The following is a 15,729-nucleotide window of genomic DNA, read 5'->3' on the forward strand; positions in this document are numbered from 1 at the left end:
TAAGTGGTAACTTCATGGGTGTGACTTTAATACTATATTTCATACCAAATAGGTAACTGTATTCACTTGTATATATTAAATACTGCACAACCAGATTTTTTAAAGGTATGAAATACCATTAAATGTGTCCATTGCATTTATATTGGCAGACCTGAGTCACATTAGTGTTAGTTGTTTTTTTCCAATTTTAATTTTTTCTTAAAACATTTTTTTATAAACGAAAATACTTTTATTTTGGAAAATTCAAGCAACACAGAAAAATGTAAAGAAAGTAGAAAATCACCCCCAGATTCTGTTAACATTTTGGTGAATCTTTTTTCACTTTTGTTTTTCATTAAATCATTTTTATCCACTTAACAACGTGCTACAGCACATTCTCTAAATCAATATTGTAATTTTTAATACATACCACTCCATTTTTTGATATCATATCATTTTAATTAATATCCTGGTGATGTATGTTTAGATTGTTTCCTGTTTTCTCTATTACAGATGATATATCAATGAATATCTTTGTACACATATTTTTGGATATATTTCCAGATTCCAGATATAATTAAAGGGATGCATACTTTTTCTTTTCATACACATTGCCAGAGTGTCTTCAGGGAAAAAAAGCGTTTTAACTTGCACACCTCAAATTAATGTAATGAGAAATGTCAGACTCATTCATTCTTGCCAACCTGATCTACAAAACATGTTTAAATGTTCACGGCTTTTTAAAAAATTTCCATTTTTATTTTAGATTCAGGGGGTACATTTGCAGGTTTGTTACATGGGTAGATTGTGTGATGCTGAGGTTTGGAGTACAATTCATCCCATTATCCAGGTAGCGAGCATAGTACTCAATAGGTGGGTTTTCAGCCTCCCTTCCTCCCTCCCTTGTCTAGTAATCCTCAGTGTCTGTTGTTCCCATCTTTATATCCACGTGCACCCAATGCTTAGGTTCCACTTATAAGTGAGAACATGTGTTATTTGGTTTTCTGTTTCTGCATTAATTTACTTAGGATAATGGTCTCCAGCTCCATCCATGTTGCTGCAAAGGACATGATTTCATTCTTTTTTATGCCTGTGTAGTATTCCATGGAATACTACATGTATTCCACATTTTCTTTATCCAATCTACCATTGATGGGCACCTAGGTTGATTCTCTGTCTTTGCTATTGTGAATAGTGCTGCATTGAACATATAAGTGCGTATGTCTTTTTGGTATAATGATTTATTTTCCTTTGAGTATATTTGCATTGATGGATTGCTGATTCAAATGGTAATTCTATTTTTAGTTGTTTGAGAAATCTCCAAACTGCTTTCCACAGTGGCTGAACTAATTTACATTCCCACCAGCAGTGGATAAGCATACTCTTTTCTCTGCAACCTCACCAACATATTATTTTTGACTTTTTAGTAATAGCCATTCTAAATGGTGTGACTTTTTAAATAATAGCCATTGTGATTAATGGTATCTCATTGTGGTTTTGATTTGTATTTCTCTGATGATTAGTGATGGCTGATCATTTTTTTGTATGTCTATTGGCTGTGCTCATATGTCTTCTTCTTTTTTTTTTTTTTTTTCGAGACGGAGTTTTGCTCTTGTTGCCCAGGCTGGAGTACAATGGCGCAATCTCAGCTCACCACAACCTCCGCCTCCTGGGTTCAAGTGATTCTCCTGTCTCAGCCTCCCAAGTAGCTAGGATTACAGGCATGCGCCATCATGCCCGACTAATTTTGTTTGAGAAGTGTCTGTTCCTGTTCCTTGCCTACTTTTTAATGGGGTTGTTTCTTGTTTGTTGAATGTTTAAGTTTCCTATAGATTCTGAATGTTAGAACTTTGTGAGATGCATAGTTTGCAAATATTTTCTCCCATTCTGTAGGTTGTCTCTTTACTCTGTTGATAGTTTGTTTTGCTGTGCAGAAGCTCTTTAACTAGTTCTCACTTGTCAACTTTTGCTTTTGTTGCAATTGCTTTTGAGGACTTAGTCATAAATTCCTTGCCAAGGCCAATGTCCAGGATATTTCCTAGGTTAAAACACTTTAGACAGGTATTTTAATATAGACAGTACCTTCTTTTTTTTTAACAGGCAAAAAACACTTTTTATGAAGATACTATTGATAAATCATTGATTTTCAAATGATCTTTATGTAAGTATAAGCATCAGGTAGCTTAAAGCCTACCTAGAGAAATATTTTTCTTTATTCAGCCATAGAGAAGTACCTTCTTTTAAGAAATAGAAAGTTAAATCTGGCTAGTGACTGTGACTGTCCTCTAGTTCCTTCACGTTTTAGGTATTTACACAGAGTCTGATACATTCGCTCTCAATCTTCTCATCTGTGAGCCCACCCCTATCTAGCTGCTCTTTGTATTAGACACAATAGTCCCAGCCTTCAGGTCAGACAAACATGGCTGTACAGCTGGCTCTGACTTGTCTTGATGATTGACCTTGGACATATATAGCATTCTTGACTCCCTGTTTCTTTGTGGGTTCAGTGTAGTTGTTAATATCTGCCTTGGGGTGTTGTATATGGATTAAATGTAAAATAATGTGTATAAAATGAAAGCCACTGTCATTAGTAGGTACTCGGTAAATGGATTAAATTGAGCATGTTTTTCTTGTTCTAAATGGAATTTCAAATACATTCTCCTTTAGGAACAATGTCCTGAATGGAGTTTGAGTACAGTATTAGAAATATTATTCAGCATTATATTTCATTGACATATAATTTCATTAAATTATGAGTTAAATAGGTTTTTCAGGACTGGCCAGAGAAGCTGGCCTCTACACTAGAGACATCTTGTGTCAAATGAAATGTATTCCAAGTGTTACGTAAGAGCTCATGGACTTAATTTTTTTTTTTCCCGTGCCACCTTGTCTAAGAAGAGTTCATTGACTTTTGACTCTAGAAGTGAACTTTTAGAATGTAATTTATTACCTGGTTGAGGATGGCTTGGAATTTCCTGATAGGGGATGATGTGTTTGGGGCAAACAAGACCTTTCTTCTACTTCTGAGAATTAAACCCGTTTTCTTCTAGAGAACTTACTGCTCCTCTCACCAATCCAACCAGATGGTCCTAGTATAGACCAGCCAGTCTATATGAGTACATGGCCCCAAACTGGACCAGTGAGTTTTTCTGGCAATTTTTAAAATTACAACTGTGAAAGGAGGAATTGTCTCTCTTGGATGCAGAGCTGGAAGTTAAGTGGGAAAAGGCACACTTTAGGAATGAAGAATAAAGCCAATGATAAAGCACCAGAAACAAAGATGCTATCTTGTCCTGGTGCAGTTCGTGTTGAGCTGATCCTAGTGCCCAGCTGCTCCTGTGGCTTTCCTGTTGCTGGAATATTTAGAGCCAATGTGGCTCGCCTTGCTTTTGCCTGTGATGCCTCAAGTGCCATTTTTGTTACTTGCAAGTTAAATACTGCTGACTAATTCATTTGGTTGTTTATACCTGGAGTAGTTATTTAGAAAGTCAGTGCTTTTGTCATGGGCAATTTTGATAAAGTATTTAGTTGCATAGTAGGACAGACACAGCCTTTTGAGAACAGTGGTAGTGTTTTTTTTTCCCCATCTGTCATCAAAGCAGAAATATGCTAATGCTAATCAAAGGATACCAGTGAATGAATGTGTGTGCAGGTGGTAACGGCTCTTTTGACAGAGGCTTGCTCTAATGCAAATGTCGTAAAACTTTTATATACCTATGATGTCATATAATGCAAATGACATATAATAAATGTATACCTATGACACTAAGAGTTATGAATTGTCTTGAAGAACTGTCCTTTTCTACCATTGTGGTTAGGAGCACCTGTTGGTAAACAGATGTTTGTGGTTGACAGTGATGTTTATATTTAAGGAGGAATTGGTTCTTTGGCAAGATTATCAAATATGTATCTATGTGTTCCTTACTTGAAAGGGAAGATCGAATGACTTATTGCTTCTGTTCTCCACAGTGGATTCGTGTTTGGGGAACTGGGATTTTACATGACAACTCTGTTTTGTAAACTCCACTTCCTTTTAGGAAGTATCAGATTTGCTGTCTCAGTAGCATTCAGTATTGTTGGAACATGCCATGAAGAGCACAGAAACGCATCTGCTGCTTGGGTTCTGCTTGCCAACTGGTTTGAACAGCTATAATATTTGTTTATTCTTGATGTGTCAGCAGTCAAAGGGAACGTTTTCTTTTCTCCTTTGTGGCTGTTATATAACTTAAGCATCATTATATCCACAACAATGACTATTTATTCAGAATCTGCTAGGCCCTGGGGGATACAGACGCTCAGAAACACAGTGTCTGCCTCAGATGGATTTTCACTGTCTGCTGAGAGTGAAAGGTCAGGGATCTCAAAAAGAAGGAAGGATGCTAAGATCCTATGTTAGTTGTGAAATGGAAGTATAAAGAATAAGATCTGTAGGTATTTGGAGGAGAGGAGAGATTCCCCAGGGCTTTTGCCAGTGACAAAAGTTCTAGGAGAAGAAAGGGTTTTAGTGGTCTGGAATGGGATATGTACTAAAAAGAATGCAAGAAGGTTGTCAGGCAGGGGGCATGGTGTGAGCCTAGTACTTTGAATGAAACTCTGTCACCTTAGCTGGTAACCACCCAGCAGCTGAGAGGCCTGGACTAAAGAGCACCAACATGGGAGCCACCTGCATGGGTCCCTCTGGGGCAGCCTCTCCACCAGGGATGAGCACAGCTCCCAAATACAATGTGAAAGTTTAAGAATTTTTGGACCCTCGAGTGTACATGGCACACTCAGAGGCCACCACCGTCTCCACTACATAGGCCAGGGAGCACAGGCAGAGATAAAGAGACACATGGGCCACCATCACACTGGGGTCCAGTGTGTTATCCAAATATGTTTCCTAAGGGGAGCTTTAATTGGTAAGTTTAAAGCAAGCAGGTGCTAGTTCCAGGAGGTCATGTTATGGACTGAGAGGTGGTCAGTTTAAATTTGCAAGCAAATGTCTGAACGGTCTGTTTAAGGAAGTGGTCGGAAAGTGAGGAGCCCAGCCTGCTAGGCAGGACTTGGGTCTCTTAAGTTTTATCTCCTGCCACCAGCGGGAGCCATTCAGGTGGGGAATGGAATTTGAAACTGTCAAGGGTGACCGAGCCCTGATTCTGAGAAAGTTAAACCTATATTTAAAGTGGATACCAAGGCAACATAAAATGGTAAGCACTCACTATCCCTAGGTATGATGGTAGTAAGGTGCCCTCTGCTTTAGGGGAACAAGGAGTGGACCAGCGAGTTACTTGGCAGAGGGTTTTTAAGATCGGGGTTGTAGAAGTACAGGCAAGGCTTTGTGTGCCTATAAACTTCATGGCACTGGACCGGTAGGTTCATCGTCACTTTTTTTTTGATAACTATATATTGAGAATCCGTGTACTTTGAATTTTAATTTTAGACAACAAAGGCATCCTAGAACCAGTTATCCTGTTCTCTTGTGGGAATGTTCTAACCACATTGATCATTGTGTTGTTCTTATTTCTGAAGCATAAGGATTATTGGAAACATCTTTCAAGTGCTTTGAGTTATGATTGCAGCCGAACATATTTATGAAGCCTTCCTTCTTCCTGGAGAGAACACCTACTCTGAATGTTAAGCTTGGCTGGATCCTAAACAATACAAACAAACTAGATCATTTCTCTTTCCTGTCTGTGCTGCCTTTCCCTTCCTCCATCATAGATCTCAAAGTATCTCTCTATGTCCACACACACACAAACACAATTGTATTTTTTAGACTGCAGCGTTAAGTTTATTGAGTTGTTCATATACACTTAAGCTATAAAGCTTAAGTGTAGTCTTCTCATGTAAAAGAGCTGCTGTCCTTGATATAAAGCCAACATATTATCAGTTCAGCCAGTATAGCTCATTGTAACAATTACATAAACATAAAATATCAGTGCTCTTAAAAATACACATTAATTTACATGAATGTTTGAGGAAAGCTGCCCATAAAGCAAATTGTGTTCCTTTTGATCTCCACTATAAAATTATTTAATTGACTGAGAGGAAAAGGTTTATGACATGATGGCATGCTCGACTTTGACATTTGTCATGTGATGATGATGATGATGTGTTGAGAGGCATAGAGGGAGGGGCCCGCCTGCTGGAACAGCAGCTAGAAGACACTCAACCTCAGTGACTCAGGCAGAGGGGATGAATGCCTGAACCAGGAATGGAAAAAATGGTCCAGATATGAAAGAAGCCTTCATGTTAGCCTATTGGTAGTGAACTGTTAAGAGAGAAAATAGGGAGCTCAGATGATTCCAGAATTTAACTTAAAGTGTCTAGGAGAGTAAGATTACCTTTATGAGGAATATGAGAGTCAAGAGAGTTTTGACAGCTTCATCATCTAGGAGACAGGCCCAACTTAAGTACCTGTTGCTAAGGATAAATGTGAGGCCATAGGCTGATCTTGCTTCTGCTCTTTTGACCATAGTTTGGTTTCCAACTGGAAACACTCTTAGAGAGCCTCAGCGAGAGATGAAGCAGTCAGTTCACCCTGTCACTTATTGGCAGAGCTGAGACTAGGAAGGGAGCGCTTGGCTTTTTGTGCAGTGTTCTTTCCACTCTCCTGTGCTGCTTTGGAGAAAAGAACAGCATTTTGTTGATCTCACTTTAGATCTTATCTTTGGCTAATGAGTATTTTCAAGAAACCTTGGCCTGCGGAATGACTCTAAACACGTATGAGAAAGATCTCCAAAGAGATCTTTGCTCAGGAGATCTCCAAAGCCAAGAACGTTTAATTTGTAACTTAACATTTTTTTCTTCCCATCTAGAAATTCTCTTTTGGCAATAGCAATCAACTCATTTCTTAATGGGCCCTCGGGAATTAGCACTTCTGTAGCCCCATGTAATTTGCCAATTCCCAAATAAAGTTTCTTGTAAGTATTTTTATTACAAAATAATGTTTAGGGCACAGTGACCCAGATAGAATATTTCCAAAAATCACTCTTACTTTTTTAAAAGTAGGTTTACCTGTGACCTAAATGAAATCATTCCAATTTTAAGCCTTATTTGCTACCAATAAACTTTCTATTGTATAGTAAGAATACCAAATTCAAGAATCCTAAACCTAAAGCTTCTTAAGTTTCTCACCACTTAAATAAGGGACTCAGACCAGGGAATACCAGAGAACTAAAATTCTTTAGATATTTAGATACCAGCTCTAAAATTCTTTAGATATTTAACATAGGAAAGAATTTTTGAAAATTACGAGCCAGTTTGTTTACAATTTTGGAGATTCGGATTCAGGACTCAGAGGGACAAGACAGCATTTTTTGAGTGCCTACTCTTTGTCCAGCACTGTGGTAAATGCTTTGCATGCATTGTTACATAATCAGTAGTTCCCCTCTTATCTTCAGATGGTATGTATATTCCAAAGCCCCCAGTGGATGCCTGAAATCTCGATGGTCCTGAACCCTATATATACTATGGTTTTTCCTATACATACCTATGGTGAAGTTTAACTTATAAATTAGGCACAGTAACAGATTAACAGTAACTAATAATAAAATATAACAATTTTAACAATCTCAGAATGACATGAAATTTAAAATTTATGCATTGCTTATTTCTAGAAATTTCCATTTAATATTTTCAGACTGCAATTGAAGGGGCAGGGTAACGGACACAGCAGAAAGCGAAACTGCATATGGGGGGACTGTTGTAATCTGTAAACTGTTAGGTGGGCATTTTAGCCCCTTCACTGATGATAATTAACTTACTCAAGGCCACACAGTGTCAGAGGTCTGACCCAAATCTGCTTCGATACCAGGTCCCACCTCTTTGCACCCAATATCTCTGCCTAACTCAAAAACTTTTACTAATCGAAACTAACGTACATCCACTGAAGTATCTTTCGTAAGATTAATCCTTGTTTCCTAAGCGTTTTCAAAGGCAACCTACCGTTTTCTAGAAGTTGTGTCGAAGTTGTCAAAGGCGTAAAGAAAAGGCTGTGAAAGGCTTCTAAGCTTGGTATAAATCAAGAAAGGAAAGTTCCGCCTTAACCGACACTGAACATGCTTATTGGTTAGGATTGAACGGGCTGACTCATTTCTTTTTTGCCGTGGTAGAGGGCCACACCCTGCATTCCAAAAACCCTCTGCTGCCGGGCCACACCCGCCAACCCCGCTCTTGGAGCCTCTGAGGTCGGGCTGGGCGTCTAGCTCGCAGTTGACCCCGGGAGAGGATCGGCGCATCCACCCGCCCGCCAGCTCCAGACGCCGGGCTCCGCAGCGCCGCTGTCCTAGCACCAGGGCCCGGCAAGCGGGGGAACGGGACCGCCGGGACCGATCGAGGCGCGGGCGCCCAGCAAGAGCCGCGCCCGGGGTCTGCGCGCCGCTCAGCGCGCTCGCCTTTCCGCCCGCGCCAAGGCTGGCTGCGCGCACCCTGAGCGCGAGGAGCCGCGCGCAAACTTGGTGCCCCAGGAACTTTCCAGGAGACACTGCTTCCGGGGAGGAGAGACCGTAAGTGTTGCTCTCGAGATGCTGTGGTTCGTTAAAATACACTAACAGACGGTGGGAACCGATTCAAATACCTCAATCAGTGCCAATTCTTCTACTACGGCGAAGTAAAGGGAAATCTTTATTTTTCCTGCATCCCGCTTTAATGATCAAATAGGCACTAGCTATTTACATCTGAGAAGGTTCAGTGCAGTTGCTGAAGCAGTGGGTCGGGATATGGGTAGGCTCAGTCAACAAATGCTCTTTATATTGTGTGATGCTAACTGCTGTGGCATGAGAACCAAGGGTAGGGGATGGTTTCTGCTTGGGGTTATCAAGTTTTTCTAATGGCAGTTTTTGAGAGAATGGGATTGTGTCTACAGATTGGTTATTAAGTTTTGGGGAAGTACTCACTTTCTCAAACTCCAGTCCCTGTACGAAACCGTCCTTTTGCCAACTCCTTTGGTTGGTTGGAAGCTGGCTTGTGAATGAGCTTGGTATTAAATGCCACAAGGATGCACGTGCCCCTGTGTTTTGGACTGAGCGTGTTTACTCCATAACTGTGCTTTCTATTTAGTGTGGCCAGGTAATCGCTCTTGTGGAATTTGTCAATAAATACATGGAGAAGAATGCATGACATTTGTTTTATTTTTTCTATTTGTGTTGCTTTGTGTAGTTGTACCAAAATACGAAATCTGGAGACCTAAATTCTGTTACCCTGAATGCTACAAATATTTATCATAACATTTTTGTCCAATTGAGTTACCGCTTTTAAATTTATATAGAAGTAAGTCCAGTGAGCCACTTAAAAAATCCACTTTTCTACATAAGAAATTAGTACAGTTGTATGATGCCAAGTAACTTATTTTCTTGCAAGAGTTTGAGGAGATGGGGGACAGGGAAAGCGGAATCCTGTGACGACTGAGGATATACACAATGCAACAGGGAAGTTATCATGATCAGAAGCACTGATTGTGTACAGGAAAGACAGGTTAAAGACGTCCCAGTAACATAAAGGATGGTGGGAAGACTTGTAAACTGAATTATGAAGTTATGAATATGAATGACCAAGTCATGAATAGCATCATTACACTCCTGCATTTATGTAGATACAGACTGTGATGCAGTTAAAAGATAGACTGTCATGGAGAGAGGAAGAAAATTCTTTGCAGCTGGCTTTTTTTAGTGAGAGAAAGAAAATTCTTCGCAGCTGGCTTTTTTTTTTTTTTAGGTCTATAAAGGAAACTTCCCTAGAAAGAAACCACTTTTAAATGGAATCATTGAAATAATTTGTTAGAAACTTTAAGTTACCCTATGAGCTCCTAGTAACACTGTTTTCAAGTTCATAGGCTAATTGTTAAGCCCTTTTGCTCCGAGTTGAACTGATCAATGGCTCTGTGTGGAAGGTAACAGTGTAGAATCCTCTTTGAGAAATAGCCTGTAATCTTGGGAGAAATGGCCTAAGTCCACTGTTCTCAAGTCACTGAGGCAGTTGAAAACGCTCCCTCAGGTGGTGAGAATGGGATAATATTTTATTATATCTTTAAGAGGCCTAAAATCCAAAGAGATAATTAAATTTGGAATTTTATTAGTTTCACCTAATAGTTGTATAAAAGCTGAATATTTAAGGATCTCCTTTATCAGGCACTGAGATGCTTTGTATACATTACTTCATTTAGTTTTCACAATAGTCCTAAGAGGTGGAGGTATTATTGTCCGTGTTTTATAGTTGAAGAACAGGCTCAGTAAGGTTATATTACCTGCTCCGAATTTCACAGCTAGTTAGTTTAGTTTATGTTGGAAGTTAGCATTTAAGGTTGGTTATTTTTCCTATGTGGCTCCAATTGCTCCTAAAATGGTGTTGATTTTTCTGTTTGAAATGATCCAGAGGAGGTTCTTGGTTCAAAGCAGATTTTTAAGTGATTTAAAAGCACCTCATTGTCCCAGCGCCAAATTATCAAAGTTCAAGGAATTATGCATTTACTCTAGAAGGCTACGGCTTTCAAATATTAACTGAGAAAGCCCTACTCTTGATGAGGTCATTAATGCACGTGGCCACCTTAGTGTTGCTGAACTCTGGTAACTTTCTTCTGCTTTTTTTCTGAAGACCTTTTAGTTCAGGGTGTGCATTTTCCTCCTGCATCTCACAAGTGCAACTCAGGCTTTTTCTAGTTGAATCCCCTGTGTGTGAGTGCATACCTGCAGTATTTTATATGCTAAGTGAAATATTTTTAAATTTATGTTAGCACCTAGGTTAGCGTTGAACCTGTTTTAAGAATGGTGAGTTCATGAAAGGCACACTCTGTGAGAGCTAAAACTAGTTACTTGGAGATGAGAAAGTCTCAGCGTGTCTGATCAGAGCATCCAATTCTGAGAGAGTCCATCTGTCGGAGTATCTGTTGGCATGTCATTATACAAGAGAATAATGCCACCTTCATCGAAGACCATGAAATACCATGAAATATTCCAGGACTAGGCATTGCTCACAGCCCCACCTCATCACCTGCACCATCTAGTTGACACAGAACACCTACCCACTTCCTTAAGCCACTTTAAATCCTAAGTGCTTTAAGTGATCTGAATTCTTGAGCATGTTGAAAGAACATGCCAGTGTGATGATAAAACCACTTGGGAGTAATCTTGGAAAAGTCATGGAGGGGGAGGCATGCCACAGAGTCCATCTTCAAAAATGGGGAAATGGTAAATTCTGAAAACTTTAGATTCATAGCTTATGTTGGTGTCCAGCAGAATTGTAGATCACATTTTTTAGAAGATTGGTCAGGATCACTTACAAAAATAAAAGTGATGATCAGTATGTAGCCTGTGTTTGCTGAGAATTATTCATGTCCAATTAACCTCATTTGTTTTTTAATAATGTTACTGGACAAGTATATCAGGGAACCAAGGAGATGATAATTGCATTATTCTTTGAAGCACTGTAGATAGTGGTTACGAATAGAGACTCCAAAAACAGACCCTGGGCAAGTTATTTGAGTTCTTTATGTCTCTATTTCTTCATTCATAAAATACAAATAATAGTAATAATACCTACCTTAGAGGGCTGTTGAAGATGTTGAAGGATTAAATTATATAATCCATGTAAAGTGCTTAAAGCAGAATCGGATAGTAAATTGTATATATTAGCTGCTAGTCTTTTGTTGTTGCTGCTGTTAACTACTGTCACTACTACTACTTCAGGCAATATTATGCACGTTTCTGGGTTTGTGTTTAAACACATATCCAGAATGTGGTAAATAGGTTAGTCGTCGTTTTTTCAGACAGAGTCTTGCTCTGTTGCCCAGGCTGGAGTGCAGCATCGTGATCTCGACTCACTGCAACCTCAAGTGGTCTTCCCACCTCAGCCTGCTGAGTAGCTGAGACTACAGGTGTGCCACCGTGCCTGGCTAATTTTTTAATATTTTGCAGAGACAAGGTCTCACTATGTTGCCTAGGTTGGTCTCGAACTCAAACTTCTGGACTCAAGCAATGCTTCTACCTCAGCCTCTCAAAGTGCTGGGATGACAGGTGTGAACCACTATGCCTAGCTGGTTTTGGAGAGTGTCTAGTAACTGTTATTTGAATAGTGGTCCAAAAACAATAGGCATCTTCACCTTAGTGTAAAAGCTGAAAGACTTTCAGTCAGATGAGGTCCACAGAAAAAAAAAATTAAAAAATTAAAAACTTTTAAGCTGAGAAATGGTACTTTATATTTACTATTACCAATGTGGTAAAAGAGAGATGGTCACATTTTGAAGTCTGTACATTTTGTCCAGTTTAATAAGTGCTTTCTGTTAAGGAGCTGTAGCTTGGTGTATGAGAAATCTTCACAAAACTAGGTTTTAGGAGAGCTCTTTCTTATCTCCAGTCCAAATCAGATCAGTACAGTCTTTAACCAGTTGTTATGATCTTGGGCAATTAGCTTAACTCAATGGTTCTCTGCAGGGTGCAATTTTAACCCCCCAGGGAAAATTTGGTATATTTGGACACGTTTTTGATTGTCACAGCTGGGGTTGGGGAGATGTGCTAGTGGCACTTAGTGGATACTGCCATGGATACTGCTAAACATCCTACAGTGCACAGGACAGAGGCCCCACAGCAAAGAGTTATCCTATCCAAAATGTCAGTAGTGTTATGGTTGAGAAATCCTGGCTTCCAAGTTCAATGTATGTGTTTCTGTTTGTGACATTTGAATGCCAATCTTTGCTTTAACGAAATCACCAAGTAGCTTTAACAGTATGTTTATAAAAGGCCTTTGAGAGTTAATGTATGCTGAAATCTGCAAGTGTATACAGTGTATACATTTTATCATCAGCAGCACAGTGAAATATTTGCTTTGTTTCCTGGAGGAATATATTATAGTGGTTTGAGAGTCAGATAAACCTTTCCTGGAATCTCAGCCCTGCCAGTTTAACTTGCTGTGTGATTTGGGGCCAGTTTCTTTATCTGTGAAAACCAAATCTCTATTTCATAGGGCTTACAGGAATAAACAAGATATACATGTAAATTATGTAGCACAGTCCTTAGGCACAGTCGCAAGAGATAACTTTTTTTTTTTTAAATTTACATTTTCCAGGTTAATAGAATTGACTGGTGCTTTTTAAAATGTAAGATTTAAAAGGAGGATATATAAGGAAATTAGATTTTTTAATAGTTAAAATATAAAAAATAAAAGGGCTCCTGTTTTCCAAAGGTGATAAATCTTAGGAGAAGTAAGTGTCCTTACAGATATCACTTTGGCCTTGTAGGGAATGAAGAATATGCACTAAAGTGAGAAGCACTTATTACAGGGAGGCATAAGTTGCATGGAAAACAAGAGTCATCTATTTCTTATCAGTCTGGAATTAGCCAATAATATAACTTCTGCATTTGTGAATTGTTCCACTATAAAAACATGTAATGTTTGTTCTTAAGCAGTGTAATTCTATTTTTTAATCTTAGTCTTGATATTATGTCTCTTAAATATGTTTTTCCATGCCTTAAGGTGTAAGCAGCACACCTAGCAAATATATGTGCAAATGTGTCAATTTTGTCATCTTAGTGATTTCTTTTTTTTTTGAGATGGAGTCTCGCTCTGTCACCCAGGCTGGAGTGCAGTGGCGCAATCTCAGCTCACTACAAGCTCCGCCTCCCGGGTTCACGCCATTCTCCTGCCTCAGCCTCCTGAGTAGCTGGGACTACAGGCGCCCGCCACCACGCCCGGCTAATTTTTTTGTATTTTTAGTAGAGATGGGGTTTCACCGTGGTCTCGATCTCCTGACCTCGTGATCTGCCTGCCTCGGCCTCCCAAAGTGCTGGGATTACAAGCGTGAGCCACCGCGCCCGGCCTTCTTAGTGATTTCTTATACCCTCTCAGCCTTGCCTGAAAAGATAAAGCTTTCATGTGATCACTCTTTCTGTCACTTCCACTTGTGTATCAAGCAAGCTATAGCAGTGTGTAGCTTATCTGTAAGAGCAATTGGCATTTTATGTATTTGACTTAATGGTGTGAATTTTTGTAGGTGATAGGGGTTGGATGGGAAGATTTCAGAGTATTCACAATCCGTCTGTTGTCTACCTTATAAAGGCAGACTGTTTTGCATTTCTGTTAATTTTCCAGGGAGATGGCAATAAGAGGTCCAGCAATGAAAAGTTCCATGGCTTAGGAAAAGGTGCTTTTTCAGGTTAGAGAATTGAAGTTAGCAATTTTTTTGAAAAGTGGTCTTGATTTTCTTTCTCAGTGTCCCTATTGCATTGAATTGTGTAAACCTTACATAAACATGTGACTTGAATCCTCTAGTGGAGTGAGTGTTAGTACCCTCTGCCCCCAGCAGCTTGCCTCTCTCTGGGTATCTGGAAGGAAATCTGTCCCCTCACATCACTGGGAGAATTCACAGCCAGCTCATCCCTCTCGGGTGGTGGCTGCCCAAGGGGAGCACAGCAGTTCCAGCATAAGGGGCATGTGAAATGTTACTGGCGCACAGATGAAAACATACTTCTCAGAAATTACTAACATAGACTAAGCCCTGCTAGTGCTTAGAGGCCTTCATTAAGCTAACTTTCAAGTTTACTTAACTTTCCTGATCTTACAGAAGTAGAAGGTAGTGTTCCAGACTCTGACAGCCTCAAGCCTCAAGCCGCCGCTGAGTTGCTGGGTAAGCAGTATTGGCAAAGAAACCTGGTGATCCTAACAGAGAATCCTGAACTGGTGATACAAAATTGCATAGTTCTATGGGGACAGAAGCTGAGAGTTTGATACTCAAACCAAACTGAAAGTCAAGCTGATAATAAACTAAAAGAAAGACTAGGCAGTTTAAAATTTCAGATGGAACCAGTGACCACAATTCTTGAGACCCCATAAAACAATTTCTCCACTTTAGGTGCATTCTGTCACTTTGATTTCTCAGATATGGATGAGACTAGAAATTACCACGCACTGCAGGAAGTGTTGCTGAAAATGTTTGAAAGCTGATTGTGTATTTACAAGGTTCCTGGGCATCAACTTGTAATTTTGCAGTAATTGGTACCAAAATCCCAAGTTCTAGACTTGTGCTGAGTTAACAGATGTAAAAATAGAGTTATTTTTTCCCCCCTTTTGAAGCAAGGGTCTCACCAAAAGGCTCAAACACGTCCTAGACATAAAGGAACAAACAGATTTAAGTCAAGGTGGAGTGGAACAATATGCCTCATTACCCACGCCATAGGTCTATTAGCTTATATTTTTTAAAGAGTTTAAGCTTGGCATTCAAGGAATTCTTTAAATACAGAGTGTGGTTATAGGTTTATTCATTTGTTTTTTCAAGAGGTCCCACCTTCTTCCTTGAAATTCCACAGCTTTCATTTCACTGGAATTATTGGCTTCTACCATGAGTATGGTGTATATGCCATACATGAGGGCCCTCAGATAATAGTATATGTACTATATGTACCTTTCCCCCTTCTCAATTTGGAAAGAAAGACCTGACTCCAAAAGAAATTATTAAACTAACCTATAATGAATGTATCACAGCAAACATACAACAAGAGACTATAACTTGGTTACAGAACTATAACTTGATTAAAGGAACTAACATGTTATTCTGAGAGGGAAATTGTCTGAAGACGAATTTAGAGAAGTAGAACTTGAAGACTGGGTTGGGAGACTGAATTTGAGAGGTCAACTTGGCCTAGCTACAGAGAAGATGCCTTACCCCTAGGGTGGCATTACCAGGTCTCCATATGGGTCTTCCCCTATGGTGGGGCTGTCTGAGGGCTTTTGAAATCTGCCTAAGTTCCAAATCTGAATTAGAGATTGGTCTTGCCCTCATTGGTG

At 39.5% G+C, this 15,729-nt stretch overlaps 1 protein-coding gene across 3 annotated transcripts in view; it reads left to right on the top strand.

The window, feature by feature from the left end:
* The window catches only part of SGMS1 (sphingomyelin synthase 1), a 310,538-nt gene that overhangs the window by 195,588 nt on the left and 99,221 nt on the right, over positions 1–15,729 (top strand). Inside the window, exon 1 of one of the 3 annotated variants that reach the window (XM_030809300.1) lies at positions 7,890–8,465. The exons of the other annotated variants lie outside the window; for them this stretch is intronic. The gene's annotated coding sequence lies outside the window, so the exon portion shown is untranslated. Of the gene's footprint in view, positions 1–7,889; positions 8,466–15,729 lie in introns of those variants that run through there. 3 annotated transcript variants of the gene reach the window in all.

Source organism: Nomascus leucogenys, chromosome 3 (assembly GCF_006542625.1).
Source record: "Nomascus leucogenys isolate Asia chromosome 3, Asia_NLE_v1, whole genome shotgun sequence".
Taxonomy (NCBI): domain Eukaryota; kingdom Metazoa; phylum Chordata; class Mammalia; order Primates; family Hylobatidae; genus Nomascus; species Nomascus leucogenys.